The sequence below is a fragment of the Peromyscus californicus genome, unplaced genomic scaffold (genome assembly GCF_007827085.1).
Source record: "Peromyscus californicus insignis strain IS unplaced genomic scaffold, ASM782708v3 Scaffold_15__1_contigs__length_86483966, whole genome shotgun sequence".
NCBI classification, from domain to species: Eukaryota; Metazoa; Chordata; class Mammalia; order Rodentia; family Cricetidae; genus Peromyscus; species Peromyscus californicus.
The window spans coordinates 26,195,066-26,211,775 of record NW_026294447.1 but is presented as its reverse complement, the minus strand read 5'-3'; the positions used below and the strand labels follow the sequence as shown (position 1 = coordinate 26,211,775).

Sequence of the window (16,710 nt, the reverse complement as noted above, 5' to 3'; positions counted from 1 at the left end):
CAGAAAAGGGGGCTTTAAAAAAGGTTGTGGGGAGGGCAGAGGAATATATGATATGAAAGGGGAAGAGGGAGGAGAAGTTCAGACAGGAAAGGTGGGGACAAGAGGTAGATGTATGAAGGAGGGGAAACCGCATCTGATGTGTGCATTTTCCTTATCTCTCTTTCCTCCATACCATATTTACCTAACATTGACACCGTACTAGGTATTACAAATAAAAAGTAAATAGAAGTGTCAGTTACTTTTCTCAATACTATGACAGAAAAGAAAAAAGTCATGTCCTTTCTAGGCATGCTGGTGCATGTCAGGAATCCCAGCATCCAGGGAGTGGAGGTAGGGAGTTCAAGGCTAGCCTTAGAGTGCATAGCGAGTTTCAGGCCCAGCCTGGCTACCTAAGACTCTGTCTCAAACAGAAGAAAAATGTGCCGTGGAGAAAAGCTTTAGATGTACATGTGGGTTCTTCCTGTTGTGTGAGAAGAGCTGACAGCTTAGAGAGAGGGCTACTGAGATAAGAACGCTCTAGCTGTCTGCGCCCTGTCCTCTCCCATGCCTCCAGGAAAGCGCTGTTCAGTTGCGTGTTTAATGGGAGAAGCCTAGTGGGCTCCAAGATTGGAATTCTAGCCCAGTTGAAAGAATGGTTATTGTGGAGATTCTAGGAGCAAGAATAAAAATTCTAAATTGCTATAATCAAATTTATATTTGTATGATGCTAAAAATATAGTATGCTAACCATGGGAAATTGATGAATTCCCAGAATATTCTTGTTGGGGTAGATAAATAACCTATATTGCTTTTGGTTTGTAGTAGAGCACAGCTGAGATTTAGTTCTGACATAACAAAGTTTGTAAGATGACAAATAGAGCTGGCTATAACTTGCATACCCTGGGCCAAGTTCTTACAGGAAAAAACTTTCCCATTTGGGGGTTATTGAATATTTTCTCCAGTGAAACTTTGATATCTGATAGGTTACATATCTCACTATTGCAACAATAAATCTGAAGCTAGACCTACTACCAAATTTAACCTACTATAGCTAACTTCTTATTAGATTAATTAAATATTGCTAAATACTTTCTAAAAAGCTTGAAATTTTAAAAAATCTCTACATGTGTGTCCTTTGAAATCATGAAGTAGTGTGTTCTCCTGACATTTGGTTAGAATTCTGATGCATCTTCACTCAAGGAAAGTCAGGTTAGGCATGCTTCCCATTGGTGTTTATGGTGGTTAGCCATCAGCTCAGAGAAGGCCATATGGAACGGTCATGTACTGAGCACAGGAGATCAGTGATTCTCCATCAGTTCTCTGGACTCTAGCTAAGAGAGTCAAGGATACGGCTCTAGGATCTGATGCCTCACTAGAAATTGAGAGCATTTCCCCAAATCCTTCAAGGTTTCTTCCAACACAGTATGGCGTGTTTTCCAAGCCATGTTTTCACTGTTTAAAAATAAAGTGACCTCTTTGCTTCCTGAGGCAAGTGGGGACAGAAAGCCTCCTGCTTCTGCTGCCCAGGCATTCTCCACTGGGTGCTGGTCTTTGTTGCCATAATGGAATGGTCCCCTAGAGAGCTCTAAACAAACACGTATCGTCATTCAAAGAAAGACAGGTTAGCAGACATTATTTTTACTACAAAGAGTAAATCCAGAAGGAGTCACTGGAGCTACTGAGTGGAAGAATCTTTGAGCTCGTGGATGCTCAGAACAAGCATTACAGACAACAGCAGAGCAGAGGCCAATGAGGAAATCCATGCAGAGGTGCTTAGGTCAGGATGCTGATGCCATCATTCGATGCCATCATGCTGTCTATATGTCTTCATGTGTAGACATTCAGGCTGCTAGAAAGCACATTCTTGGTACTACTGAATGGAAAAATTAGCAAAAAATTCCCCAAACCTGTTGTCTCCAAATCAGTGAGAAACAGACTTCTTGTCAAACCCACTGTAGCAGTTACCTCTCAGGTCACCCCTGGCACCATCCAAAGTCATAATGCCCATTGTGACGAAAGGACCCTGTGGGTGGCACTTTGCAGCAGCCTTGCCACCCAGTGAAATGGGCCAGGACTTGGGTGTAAGAGTGACTGTTTCTGCTCTTGGGATAAAAGAGTTTTCTTCTGAGCTGTCAAAGATTGTTCAAAGGCAGAGGACAGAGACCAGTGGTCATGTCCTTAGTGGGGAATTCTGAAGCAGAAACTGGTGAAATTGGGCGACATCCACATAATGAAATAAATTCCCCCAAAGGCCTCGATACCATTAATACTGTTGGGTGACCACCAGGTGAATAGCAAAGTGAAGCATTTGTTCACCAGAGATGGAATTAGCATAGGCAGATCTTTTGTCTTAATGCATGTGAGTCTACAGATAAAGGAGCTTGCTCACAGACAACCTGTAGAATGGAGCTGTTTTGTTCCACTCTATCTCTGTAATATAATTGACGAATTTCAAGTACTGACATTTAAGATAACTCACACTAGCTGGGACAATATTTTCTTTTATTGAAAAAAAAATCATACATACCATGTATTCCAATCATGGTTTTCCCTCACCTCACTCTGTGCAGATCCTCCCCACCTCCCCATCCATTCAATTCTACACCTTTTCTTCCTTCCTTCCTTCCTTCCTTCCTTCCTTCCTTCCTTCCTTCCTTCCTTCCTTCCTTCCTTTCTTTCTTTCTCTCTTTAGAAAAAAAACAGAAACAATCACAAATGCACACACATACACCCCAAAAAAACCAAATCCATAAAAACACAAAATTAGAAACCATAAGCAAAAGGCCAGAAAGACAAAAAAAAAAAAAAAAAAAAAAAAAAAGCCTAAACAAAGCAATATGAAACAAAAAAAGTCTACAAAAGTACCATTGAGCACATTTTGTGTTGGCCATCTACTGCTGAGCATGGAGCCTGCCCTGGAGTGTGGTTACTACACCCAATGAGGCTCTATTGATGAAAACTAACTTTTCTTTTGCAAGTGAATTGGACCAGTATTTTTTATATTTGATATAGCTGACGTTTTGTGGCCCTTATAACGTGTTCCCGTTTTGTCAAACAACTTGTCTGCCATTTTAGTATCAACTCAGTATTTAAATCATTTTAGCACCCTCCTTTCCTTACCAATTATGCCTCCTTTTAAACTCTTCAGCTGGTGTCTTGGGTTCCCACATGCAACACAATCCAATTTCATGTTCATGTTAACAAGAGTTTGCTTCCTGTGTTGTAGGACTGTGTAATATTAGTTTTTAAAATATATTTAACTCATATGAAGTATGCAAAATAGTGGTTTCTCTGCAACATTTGTTGTATTTGTATCTGTATATATCACACATCAATAAAGAACAGTCTCCTTCGTTGTCTCTCTTGCCTTTGAAAATTATTCTGAAAACACTTAGCGGGCGCTTTTCACAATCACTGGTACATTGCCCATGCTTTATTAGCTGCTCCAAACCCTTGAGGTACATTTAAAACTTCAATTTAATTATAATAAGATGGAGTCATGAAACGGGTTAACATTTTACTTGCAGTCAAAGGAACTAGTAAGTTGAATCCAGACTCTTAACCCTCGTAGTGCCACCCCAACCCCAGCTTCTGGTTACCACTTAGACATTGCTGCTGTCCCTCTCAGTGCTTACTAGGTAAATAAACCATACCTAGTGAGGGTTCTCACTCCAACCTGCTTTCTTGACTTAGTCAGTCCTAGGGCATTTCTTCTTTGCACTCTGAACGTAGTCATTGAGACCCAGTGACCATAGTATAGTCCTTTAAAAGTACCTTGTGAGGACACAGACCTTCTGGTGACACTGTGTAGTAGACTCCCAAGAACAATGATTTCTCTCAAATTATCTAGGGGTGTGAGGCTCCTGACTGGCTTCCTCATCCTGCCTTCCATATGTCCATCAGATTAGAGGACTAGAAACCCACAGTTGTGAAAATCTGTTCATCCTTCCATTTTAGGTACACATGTGTAATTATATCTAAACTTACCTCCGTAGACAATACACCATCAAACTTAATTTTTGTGTCTCCTTTCTATAGCTCTCTTTCGGTTAGTGATTTTAAAGTTTTGAACCGTAAGGTAACTACTGCTGTTAGTTGGACCAGTGTCGGTCACGTCTTAGACTTTTCTTGTTCATAGTTTTTTTTTTTTTTTTTTTTTTTTTTTTTTTTTTTTTTTTTTTTTTTTTTTTTTTACCAATATCTTTTCTGCCTCGTCTGATTTTGTGACCACTTGACATGAATCTGTTTTTGTCCGTTCTAGCATATTGACCCATATACTTGTTTAAAGGTCCTTTTTTAAATGTTCGGTATATTTTATAATGTATATTTAAAACTAATTCATAATCATTGTCATATCGTGTTATAACGTCTTGTGTACAGTCCAATACTATGTAATAATGAAATATTCTCTGTAATTTTAGGAAACTTGCATCTCATTGATCCTTCAGTGCGATGTGATTCTCTGACATTCTCAAGCAGATCATCTATCATCCTTTGCTCAAATCCATTCTTCCTAATTCCCTCTCCTGTAAGGTATTTTGAATCTTCTTCCCTCTGTTAATTATGTCATTCTTCCACTAATCCTAGAGAATAAATGTGAACACATATGCTCATATATAGTTACATTTACTCATATTTTTATGTTGCTGTATACATAAGAATGTGTAAACAGTTTACCCAGTGTTTGCTCCAGGAATCTCCCCCATGTCCCAAGCAAGTGGATCTGTCCTATGCTTTGGACCAATCCTAGCTAATAATGTGGCAAACTCCTTGTTTCCCCCAACAGCCGGGGCTATGACCATCTTTACACCTAGACCCTAAACTAACTCTTTCCCTGGATATAAAGGCTCTGAAGCCCTGCATAGGAGGGAGAATGTGTAGGCATCACAATCAGCATGCATCTAGAAGTTACATGTATATAGTTTGTTACCAAGTCATGGTAACCAAATCACTTTTTCTTTCTCTTTAATCTTTCTTACTGAGAATTTCATAGATGCATAAAATATATTTTTATCAAATCCACCCCCATTTCCTCCTGTCCAGTTCCTTCCCTATCTTTCATACCACTTTCTCCTCCCAGCTTTATGCACCCTTTCTCTCTTTAGATGCCCTGAGTCCACTAATATGTGTAGTACCATCTATGAGAGCTTGGTGACCTTCCTCGTGTCACATCTGAACAAGTTACTCCTTCTCTCGCAGCATCCTTAATTTGCCAATAGCATCTTGGCTGGAGGGGATCTTCATGAGTCCCTCACCCATCCACGCTGGGATCTGTGCTGATTTGATCTTGTATAGTTCTCTGTGCATGCAGTCCCTGCTACTCTGAATTCATGTATGCAACAGCCCTCTCCAGCAAATAATAGCTCATTGAGGTGTCCCCCTACACAGGTCTTGCAGTCTTCCCACATCCTCTTCTGTGATGATCCCTGAACCTTGAGGGACATGTGTGATATAGATATCCCATTTAGAGCTGAGCATACCACAGATTCTTATAGTCTGCACAATGACCAGTTGTGAGTCTCTGTATAATTCACTGTCTACTGTGAAAACAAGCTTCTCTGGTGAGGGGCAAGAAATTCACTTATCCATGGGTATAAAGATAGCTTAGAAAGTTGTTTAATCTTTTGTCCGTTTAGCAGAGTATCATCATTATCATCACCATCACCACTACCATCATCATCTTAACAGCAACAACAACAGTATTATGTTATTCCCTAGGTCTTATTTGACCTAGTTAACTTACAAAGCATGAGTTTCATCTGTAGGTCAGGCTTTAAATGCAATTAGAAAGTAGCTGGTTACTCTTACAACATTCATGCCGGGCCATTCATTATTATAACACACAGGGGTCACAGCTGGTAAAACTGTTGAATACTTTCCCTCCCAGTGGTATAAATGGAATCTTCTGACAGCTAAAGTAGGAATGACACTATGTGTCAGTACGGACTCCATGCCTTATGACTCAAGTGTGTGATGTCTTCCCCAGTAAGATCTTACCCTCAAAGTTGTAGGGGGTGACCAGGAACAACAGCAATAGCCTGGAATGTTTGGTGGGCCCATGGGGCTCCGAGTGACCAACAAGTTGAAAAGAGTTTGTCCATTCCTGCTACTAGGCTTTCTGTTCAGTAGCCTGTGGTACCTGGGAGAGGCATTGTCCCTCTGCTATTGGCTAAGTCCACTTAAACTCCTTTTACGTGTGTGTATATTTTAGGAAGCCTCTACAGTAGTGAGTTTCCATATGCTATTTTCAAAGGTCTTTAACATTAATTATCCCTCCCCAACCCTCTCCTCTATCCTACCCTCCCACCCTTCACCCACATTTAGCTGATCCTGTTGCATTGTTCCCTTTCCTCTCAACTCAGGTGGTGTGAAGGAAGAAGCAATGTACTCTTGATACGCGCACTTGCGTGTGTGTGTGTGTGTGTGTGTGTGTGTGTGTGTGTGTGTGTGTGTGAGATAAATTATTTTGTTGAGAATGATCAATAACAAAATAACTTTTTTTAAACACAACAAAATAACTTTTTAAGTTTAAGTGATAAAATGAATGAGTGACTTTGGCGCATCCACACCCAGCAGTGGGTTTCTCTGTTCCCTCTCAGAACGTGTGCACTTAGCATCCCTTCTCTTCCTGGAATGACTGGTTCCCTCTCCGCCTTCACATTTTGCAGCTCAGCTGTCATCTCCTCTGAGAGACTTCTCTGGCCTCCTCTCCATCGGTGGTCTCCTGTCTACTCCTCGTTACCTTATTTATCCTGTTCTTGCATTATAATTGGTGAACACATTAACTGTCTACCTCCGCTGCAGGGCAGGCTTCCTACAGAAGCAACCTTATTCCTTTTTTTAGCTAATTTGCTTAGCTAATTAGTGTATTTGCACTGTCAGTGAGATGATGAATCAAGGATTTTACGGAAGTATATTCCCATCGAAAATGGACACACCGTATACATATTCAGATTCTGTATTGGGGGGTGAAAGCAAAAATGCGCTGATGAGATGGATCCGATGTAAAGGCATTTGCCACCCAAGTCTGGTGAACCAAGACCAGCCTCAGAATCCACCTATGGACAGAAAGAAATGACTTTATAAAGTTGTCCTCTGACTACACATAAGCTATGTGACACATGAATACCATCTATCACACACCTATATCATGTACATACACACAGTGGTGATAATGATGAAATTAGCACAAAAAAAGTAAAAACAACCCCCTCCCCATCTTGATTTTGTTGTCATTGTGAGAAAATCTTCATACATGATCAAATTACGGAATGTATTGATATTTCTCTGACTATATGTTCTGAGGACCTTATGCAACATAAGTTGTGTTGTATTCAGAATTAGACATGTATTGACATATTCACTGTGTTGGTGACCCTGTACCAGCTGGTTCTTTTGCTAATCCTCATAGAAAAAAAAAGTTGTCTGGACCTGAGTGTCCATCAGTCATGTCCATTCTCTTATGCTGAGATTCAGTCACGTCTCATCCTTTCCAACATAGGAGCAGCCTCTCATCCCTACATTAGGAAGAGAGCCCTCCATTGTGTTGTTTTATTGTGTGGCTGGCCCTCTGTCTTGTAGCCCTGATAGGCATGGTACTGGGATAAGTAGGCTTGGTGAAGCTGGCTAGGACATTCCTGAAGGAAATGTTGAAGCTAGTTTTCATTCACTATTTTTGATGGATACTGTCAGAAGGAACAGCCTTGTTGTGTCCCTGATAACGATTTTAGGTCTCTCAGTAGATGCTTCATACCAAATTAAAAGAAATACATCAGAATGTGTTAGTTTTTTTTTTTTTTTTTTGAAAAACAGATTTAGTACAGTACTTGTTAAGCAGGGTGTCAGCCTGATTTGAAACAAATAATGTATGATCTGAGAAAGTTATACTTTCTACTCATCATATTGAGACAAAACTTGACCTCTGCTTCAGAGCATGTAATCTAGGAACAAGTTTGGGGATTTTGCTGATATCTGGTCCTAAAATGTTTCTGTCTCCTTTATATATATTGAAAACTTAAGTAAATTATTTTAACTTTACTTTAGCACTGAAATGGGAAAACTATTAAGTTAAATATGAAAAAAAATGACCTTCAAATTTGTCATCAGGTTGCAGAATTGGCAGAGAACTGATGCTTTCTGTTTTGATTTCCCAGCTTGTAAGAAAACTACCCCATCCAGATGCTTGCCAAGTTCCGAGAGAGCACACTGGAGTGTTTGCTGCTCAGCACAGGAAGATAGCTGGGGTCTTGTATGCGGGTGTTCCAGGTTCCAAGCTGTAGCAGGGGACTGAGAGAAGAGAGCGAAGCATTCCCAAATCAAACATAACTCTCAGGAAATGAGCCAGGACACCTGTGAGAGGTCAGGGTTCGTAAAATACAAACCCAGAGTTCAATATTTTGATCTCACAACACAAAAGAAAATGGCTGTAGAGAGTGAAGAGAAGAGGACCTGGAGTCTAACTGGGGACCTGAGAATTAAGGATCTGTCGTTCTGAAGCTCTTTTCCCCCAGGGCTCTAGGATGCTCCAGAAAGTATTTTCAGAACCGACATGGAAAAGTTTTGGTGGTCCCCTTGCTTAAACATCAAGTTGAGAAGTTATTTATCTCTTTCCTGTAATCCCAGGGAGATCACTTCTGCATTCCTTGCCAGGTTCGTACAAGGCTCTTAGGGTGGGAATGAGGTTGTCCAGCAGTTAGCCATACGGACATAGTGCAGTCTGAACTACTAGGAATTGATTTCTAGGGAGAGAGAAGGTTTTGCTAAATGCTGCTTCATGGGACCTCCTAGGGAAATGGAGGATGTTTTTCCATCTCATTTCCCAGCTCTTAACTTCTCTGAAATCGGCTTGATTTTTGCCAGGTGTCAAATTATAACCCTCCTCGTCAGCCACAAATGACTAGCGATTAACCTACGACTATGCAAAGTTTGAAGCTCGAATTCACATTGTAGCTTTCTGCCTACATTGTGTTTTCACAAATTGTGAAAAAAATTCCCTCCCAAGCCAATACAAACAAAGATTTGGAGTCTTAGTTGCAATGTTCCCTAGCAGTTTCTGACCCTGTAGGTCTCCAGGAGAAACAAGATGGAGCCGCTGTGGACCCACCTTCAGACCTGCTGCTGGCCAGCCCAGAAAATGACGCCAGTGCCCCTCTCCTGGGGAGAGTTAAGTGATGTCAGCGGCACAGAGCAGCGCAGTATTTGACCCTTAAACTGCTTTCTATACAAGCAGCTGTTTTCCCCTTCCAGTGTTCCCTGGGAAGCCCAACAGTTGAAAGAAACCTCTGGTATTCTGCTTCTTCCCCGCTTAGATAAAGTAAACTGAAAACACTAATTGAATGATGCTCACTGGTCATTTACTGAGAGGGTGATAATTCTCAAAAAGCCTTTTCATTGTTTTCTTTTCTTTCCATTTTATGGAAAATGAACAAGGTCTCAGCAAGTTCCCTCCATATCTACGCCCGGGCCCACAGTGTGTGCCTTGAGAGCTCATAAAAACAAATCTGCCTGCCAGCCAGCAATTGGTAATGGGACCCGGAGCCTCTCTCCACAAGGTCACCTGTTTAAATAGACTCCCATGGTGCTGCCTAAAAGGTGTTTCCATCTAGGGGCTACTGGCTTGCTCCCTGCCTGTGTTTTAGGAAGCAGCTCCAGCATGGTCCTGTCTCCCACTTAGCTAGTTGCCATGTTGTTCAGCTCCCTTGCACTTGATGGAAAGTACTGGAGACCAAACCCAAGCAGACCCAGACCCCAGGCCTAAGTTGTAGCATATAGAAGAAGACTTTATGGAGACTTTCTTTATAAACAAAAGCAAATCTTCATTCCATTTGGCTAGGGGTTGTGTTCTGCAGTCACTGGGCAGTGGCAAATGAGAAAAGATCCCCAGGGACATGTGATGGCTGTAAAGAGATGCCCAGAGATGTCGGTAGGAATTGGAAGCCTTTTTGCACTGGTAGTGAGCTTCCTTGGTAATCATGGTAGTCAAGTTTCCCCAAGTTGATTGAAAAGGAAGCAAGCCAAATATCTGTGCTAGTTATGGATTGGTTTGTGCTTTCCTTCTTCTGAGTGGAATCCTGTCCCTTGATTCTATATCAAACTTTGTTAGTTCTGGAAAAATCCATCCACTTACTAGACTTGTGTAGTTACCTACCCTGGAGCCACTTTGTACGAGAGAGTGTGTATTACAGAGACTTCCATACATCACTCACCGTGTGCTTGATACAGAGTGAATGGAAGATACATCCAGCACTCCTGGTTACCTTGACTTTAGTTTTGCAGAAAGATTGTCACCCCAGCCCCAGCCAAGAGACTAGCAGTATACATGTACACACACACACACACACACACACACACACACACACACACACACACTCACTCACTCACGCATGCACGCACATTCACACTCACACACACACACCCTCCCCCTTACACCTGCCCTTCCCAACCATGTCTGAGAAGCCAAGTCTTAAAGCTAAGATCCAGGTCAGGATGGGCTGGACAGCTTCACGAAGACTGAAGCGAGGCTAGAAACAATATACAGAAAGACAAGCTGGAGAGGGAGAGCAAACAAAGCCAGCAGTTCCTGCTTAGGGTCATAAAGTTCTTACTTCCTTTTTGAACCAACAGTAAACAGAAGGAGTCACCAATCAGTAAACATTCCTTGCCACATTAGTGGGGATTTGGGTTCAAAGACACCAGATCGGTGCCGGCTTGCCCTCCTGTTTTCCCTCCACCCAACTTAATGGGGATCCTACAGAGGCCTCATTCTGTGTAAGGTTAGCCAGGCTTTCCCAATCCCGGCTCTACTGATACTTCAGGATGGGCAGTCCTTTGTTTCAAGATCTGTCTTGGGCGGTGTGGAATGCTTTACCAGTATCTGCTGATGTCCTTACTAGATGCCAGTCATACCAACTTAGCAGCCAAAGCCGTCTCTGGACATTGCCAAATACAGGACACAAAGAACCCTCTCCTCCTATTGAGAAGCACGGAGTTAAACAGAGGAATTAATCCATTGGCCTAAATAAGACATAAATACTATATGACAAATGCCATGAATCCCAGCAAGGCATCAGACTATGACTCAGGACATGGTGTTCAGAGAATTGCTTCACAGATAAGGACACCTGTGGTCCCCAGTGCCACTGACCTGGAGGACTGGCTAAAACCCAGATTACTGCTGTCCACTCCTCAGGTTTCAGGCTGCCTGCTGTGGATTTGCAGGCCAACAATTTGCAATTCTGAAAAGCACTTGACCCACCAATGGTGAGGCAGCTACATATGAAGCCGGAATATTGTTTAAGCCTTCTCTCTTCCATTTTGAATGTCTGCATCCGCACCTTCCTCTTGACACTCAATGTCGTTTGGGTTCTGCTTCCTAAGTTACATCTAACCATGCATTTCTCTTTGATCTATTTTTCCTTGGGAAATGTCCCCAACTTTTCCCACTCTTTGGCCCCACTCAAACTTTATGTTTGGCTGTTTGTTCCTGGAGCTCACTCCCCAATCCTCAACTGACCCATGCCTAAGGTTCAGGGAGTGCTAACCAAGCAACCAGCTTCTGAATGCCTGCTAATCCTTGGGCTTCACAAAACAAACTACTGAGCCATGAAATACCAAAGCGATGGCTAGTCCAGTAAAGAAGATCATATTGCATAACTGGTGTTATTAAAAATTAGTAAGGTGTGGTAATATAGAAAGCAAGTCAATATTTTTTTTTCATTCTGTATGGGGCCTGGGAGATGTCTCAGAGGGTAAGGGCAATTGCTGCCAAGTGATGGCCCAAATTCAGTCTCCTGGGACCACATGGTGAGAGGAGAATTGATTCCCACAAGTTGTCCTGTGACTTTTACATGTACATGTTCCCCCACATACATCCTAAATAAAGCAATACATTTTTAAAAATTCTGTACAGAGTATAGCCCTTTATTGCCTGAACCTAAGGGGAACTGCCACCACCATGCCCCCAGTGATGGTTCTAAGGACAGAAAATGTTCCTCCCACCGCTAGGAAAGCACAAAGCCCACGAAGTGCCATCTCCAATGTAAGTCCCTTAACATGTGCTTGTCTGGACCCTATGATCATGCATGATTCCCCTTTCTTAGTAAAATCAATTCCTGACTCCTAAGAATGACGTGTAAGTCCTTTTGTGTCCCGTTCTGCCTTTTTTCAGAATTCACCATATAGCCACAGGTTCAGCAGTACTTATATTCTATTCACACCAGACTATTTATTATTTCCCAAATACAACTTGTAAATGTGTGCAGTAGTGATAACAGTAATGAACAGTATTAACTACCAACTCACTAGGTGTTTACTGTATGTTTTGAACTGTTCTTTGCTGTGGAGTCTGTGGTAATCTAGCCAAGAAGCTCATGAATGAAGAACATTATCACTCTGTTTTGTACATGAAGAAGCTGAAACTTAAATAGTTAAAGAGCAAGAAAAGAGAGTCAGGATTTAACCCCAGCCAAATAACCATTATTTCCCAGCATTTACATGGCTGCAATCCTTCTTGCCAGGGAGATCTTCCCAGGGCCAGTTCTCTTATCCCTGTAGGACCAGCTCAACTGTAACCATGTCTTTGGATCCTCTTCTCCATCTGTAGGGGATGGGCCATTCCTTTCTGACACTAGATAAAATTCTGTGTGCCTGGGTGTCAATAGTGTGCATACATCATGCATCAGAGTGTTAGAATTTTGTGATGACCACTATTACAAAGTGAGATCACACTGCATTCATGTCTGTGCTCCTAGTGTCGGGCACTATATGCCTGGTGTCACACAGGCAGTGTATAAGCGATAACTGATGAGTGAGTGAAAGAATGACATCCCAATTTTGTCGCTGTACACAACTCACATCAGTCTATTAATGGTCAAGCCTGAGTAGAAATCAGCATTTAAACATATACTGGTTCCTATAGTTTAAAAGATTTTCACCCTGTATATTTTGTATGAAATGGGAAGAATAACCAGCTATGTGGGCTGTGCATTCTAAGTGAAGTGGAACTACAGTCTAGATGCATAATGCAACAGTGTTTGTTGGAGGGTCTCAGGGGATACCTAAGACCTCCGAATAAATAGGGTGCTGCCTGATGAAAATCCCAGAGATCAGACTATTAAAGAGCTGTGGTATTTGTCACTGGCCCAACAGAACCAAAAACAGCCGTGTTAGTACAACTACAGCCATTGCAGCACATTTTTTCTTTATAGCCAGCTGCTGAGTAGGGTGCGTGCATGCTTAGATGTCTATATGGGCAGAGAGAGAAAAGGGCTTCTCCAGCGTGAGTGGTCAGCAGGAACCGACAGAAACTGATAGATGGGCTGGGAGCAAGAGCAAGTAAGGGAATCCAGGTGGTCTTGAAACCGCTGAGCACCTGACAGAAAGATTTCCAGACGCTAGAAATGAACATCCTGACACAGAGACATAACCTGTCTTAAAAAGCACCACATGTCAGCAAGTTCCAAGTGTTTGTGAGACGGTGATGAACAGAAGTGTGGTCTGTGCCAACAGTATCCCAGCAACTGCCTGGAAGATGCTTTAGTTGAACACAAGGCATTCACTCGGGCAAATTCTTGGATTTTGTAACTTTAGGGTTGTTGTAGGGAGATATTAATGGAAGCATAGCCCAGTAGAATCCGATTCTTAACTTTATGATTAAACTTTTCAAATGAACAATTTAGTTACCCTGCTTTCCCCCTTGAACTCACATCATTTGGGGTTTTATTGTCAGTCTTTAGTAATACTCTGTTTTGGTTGCTGAGACAACCTTATTGCACAACTGCTTTCCAAGCACTCCTATTTTTTTTGCAATAGGAAAGTAGCAATTTATTACTAGGGGTATATGTTTTAGCAGATTTACGATTTTCCTATTTCAGTGTATGGAAACAATTTGATTCCATTTCATGTTTATGATATTCATTATATTCAAATTCAGTATATTTGGTTTCCATGTAAAATTTTAGGAGTGTTTCCTGTATGGTTTTTTAATATATATGTTTAAACCTGAATGTGGTTGGCCATGTGTTTGTCTTGGAAATATTAGCATAATGATTTTTTTAATCCAAAATGTCATGTATTGTACCAAACGGATGATGGTAGACCTCAAATGGTACTGTGACCATACCCTAAGCACAAATAGAAGAAGGCTATATGAATTTATAATTTTATGTAAAGATATACTTCAATTTTTTTAACTTTCATAATTTTGTGAAAACTGCATATTTCACAGGATATGTGCATTTGGGGAGTTGTAAAGAAGCTGAGTTCAACTACACAATGCCAGGAACTGCAATTATAGTCCCAGCTATTGCAAAATGCACAGGAATTACATTGACACTTTAATACCCTGTCACTTTAAGACACAACACGAAGTGTGAACAGAGCACAGGACACTACACAGGTGTGTCTGATTGTTGTAGTTTCTTTTCCTAAACAGCAATGTTGTATTTAAGGAAATATGTAGACCCCCAAAAAGCAAATGAACTCACTTTTGCTGAGAGGTGGAAACTGATTGGACTTGGCTGTTTTCTGTGTGGATGATTCTGCACTGCCGGAGGATGGGGAGTGGTCTTTCTTACTCCATGAAATAGAGAATAGAATACATAGCCGTAGACTGTCCAGTTGGATCAACAATGCGTGTTTTCCCAGTACTTTGGGCTTTGCAACTGCAAAAATCATTGCAATGCAGGTGGGGTTGGAAGGGGGATGGATAGATGTAGATTATTATTTAAAATATATAACAATGTTTTCAATTACTCTTCAAAATGTTCAATATGCTATGCTTGGTATCCTTCCAAAGTACCCTACTCATTATTGGTTAACATTCTTAAGAGTAGCTGAGCTATCCTAGGAAAAGATGCTTTGGCATGTGGTCACTACACTAACAGATGGATAAGCAACACCCGTATTTGTAAAGCAGCTCCACACAGGGTCCTGGGAGACTCCTGACTTCTCATTTGGTGAATAAACACCAAAACAAAGGAAAAACCAAACAAACACAGAAGACACAGCATTAGATAAACAGACATGACGCCATTAGGAGTAAGGATGCCGAAGACTACTTCCCATGTTTGAATAGTTTATCAATTTATTTAATAAGCAACCTCATTCAAATGTTTAATTCTCCTAACTTATATATAAAATATTTTATTACTCATTATTCATAAATATTGTTCTTCCTCACCCCACACTAACAGGTGTTCCTGCTCCTTAGAATGATCTAAGTTTGAGCTCTTGAGACATTCAATGTGACTCTCCTTCATGGGTACTTAAATACTCGCTCCCTGATTATGGAAACTCGTGGGTATCAACTTGTTAGCCAGACTCTAGTTAAGGTAATGGAATTCTGATCAATTTGCCTAGAATTGTCTCCAGCTGTGCCGGTTTCCGCCCTGAGTTGGACAGAAGCTAGCCAAACTCTCCCTTAATTGCCTGCCTCTTTTCCTTCAGCCACTGAAATTAGGTGTGATTGGGCCCTAACAAATCATGTGACGCATATGGCTCCCAGGTAATCTTAACCTCCTTTATTTTGTGCATAGTAAAGATCAAGTTTAATAAACTATTAATGACTCCTACAAAGCGTGTTCATAATAAGAACATTCCCCCTTAAAACAGAGATACTGAACAATTCCTTGCACAGAGCATATGCTGTACTTTAAACCTGAAATCCTTTCTTTTTGAAAGAGGGCTGTAGCGTATCATGATCTTTAATCACCATTTCCACTACTGCCATGTGTAGTAGAGGAGAAGAATAGTTGGAAACCGGGGATCTCTGTCACCTGCCATGGCCTCTGTGTGTGCTCTCTGTATATTATGTGTTAACTCTATTCTTGTATTTGGAGTGATAGGGTCCTATGGGGCACAATCAAGGCCAAAATATTGCTTTCTAAATAGATGTTGACTCCCTGCTCTGCTTTTTGGCTGAATGGTGCTGAAAATCTATTCAGGGACAAAGATAATCTATTTGTGCCCCGTCAACTCCGTTAGCTGCCTAGAGAGTACAGGCTATGGAGGAATTAGCATATTACAGCAGGTAGTCGACTATCAGTCAGTGTTTCATAAAGACTACACACACTCCCCTGGAACGGCAGTCAAATCTAATTAAATAGCTTTCTGGGATGAAATCCCTTTGCCCGGAGAAAGGTGGTGACAAGGCTTTCTCCCTCTTGTACTGCCTCTTGCAGTACGGGAAAAGCTTGGAGCAGGACAGGCCTGGGTTTGATTACGGATTCTAACGCCTACTAACCATGTGACTTGGTTCATGATTTACCTGGTCTCTGTTCTTGTAATCTGCAGCGTGAGAGTGGTGTCCTCCACTCCGGTAGCATCCTTGTGTCACCAGCTATGGAAGGTGTCAACGGCCGCGTGGTTCTGGTCAAAAGCCAGCTGCTGGTGGCAGTCTGTAAATTTTCTGCAAATACAAATTGATGTGATTGGAAGCACGCGTGCATATCCTGTTTTCTTTCTCAGGTACGGAGTCTGTTTGGACAGCTCAAGCTCCCCGGCCTCTTACAGAGCAGGAATGATGTGGCCCCAGTGTTCTTTTGCTTCCCTCCCCCGCTGCCATTCTCCTGGAACTCTGAGCCCTGATGCCCCTTTCTGGTTTTCGCCTTGCCATTGTTCTGGCTGGCATCTCTGCCTGGAACACTCTGTTCTTTCTATTTCAACTCCTCTCATTCCCTTGGCTGACTTACTCTTCTGTAGGCTTTCCTTTAAAACACATCATCTTTCATCTCC

The 16,710-nt window shown here is 41.6% G+C and overlaps 1 protein-coding gene across 1 annotated transcript in view; it reads left to right on the top strand.

The window, feature by feature from the left end:
- Slc25a21 (solute carrier family 25 member 21) overlaps positions 1 to 16,710 on the top strand; it is a 480,447-nt gene that overhangs the window by 288,771 nt on the left and 174,966 nt on the right. The gene's annotated exons all lie outside the window — the stretch shown is intronic.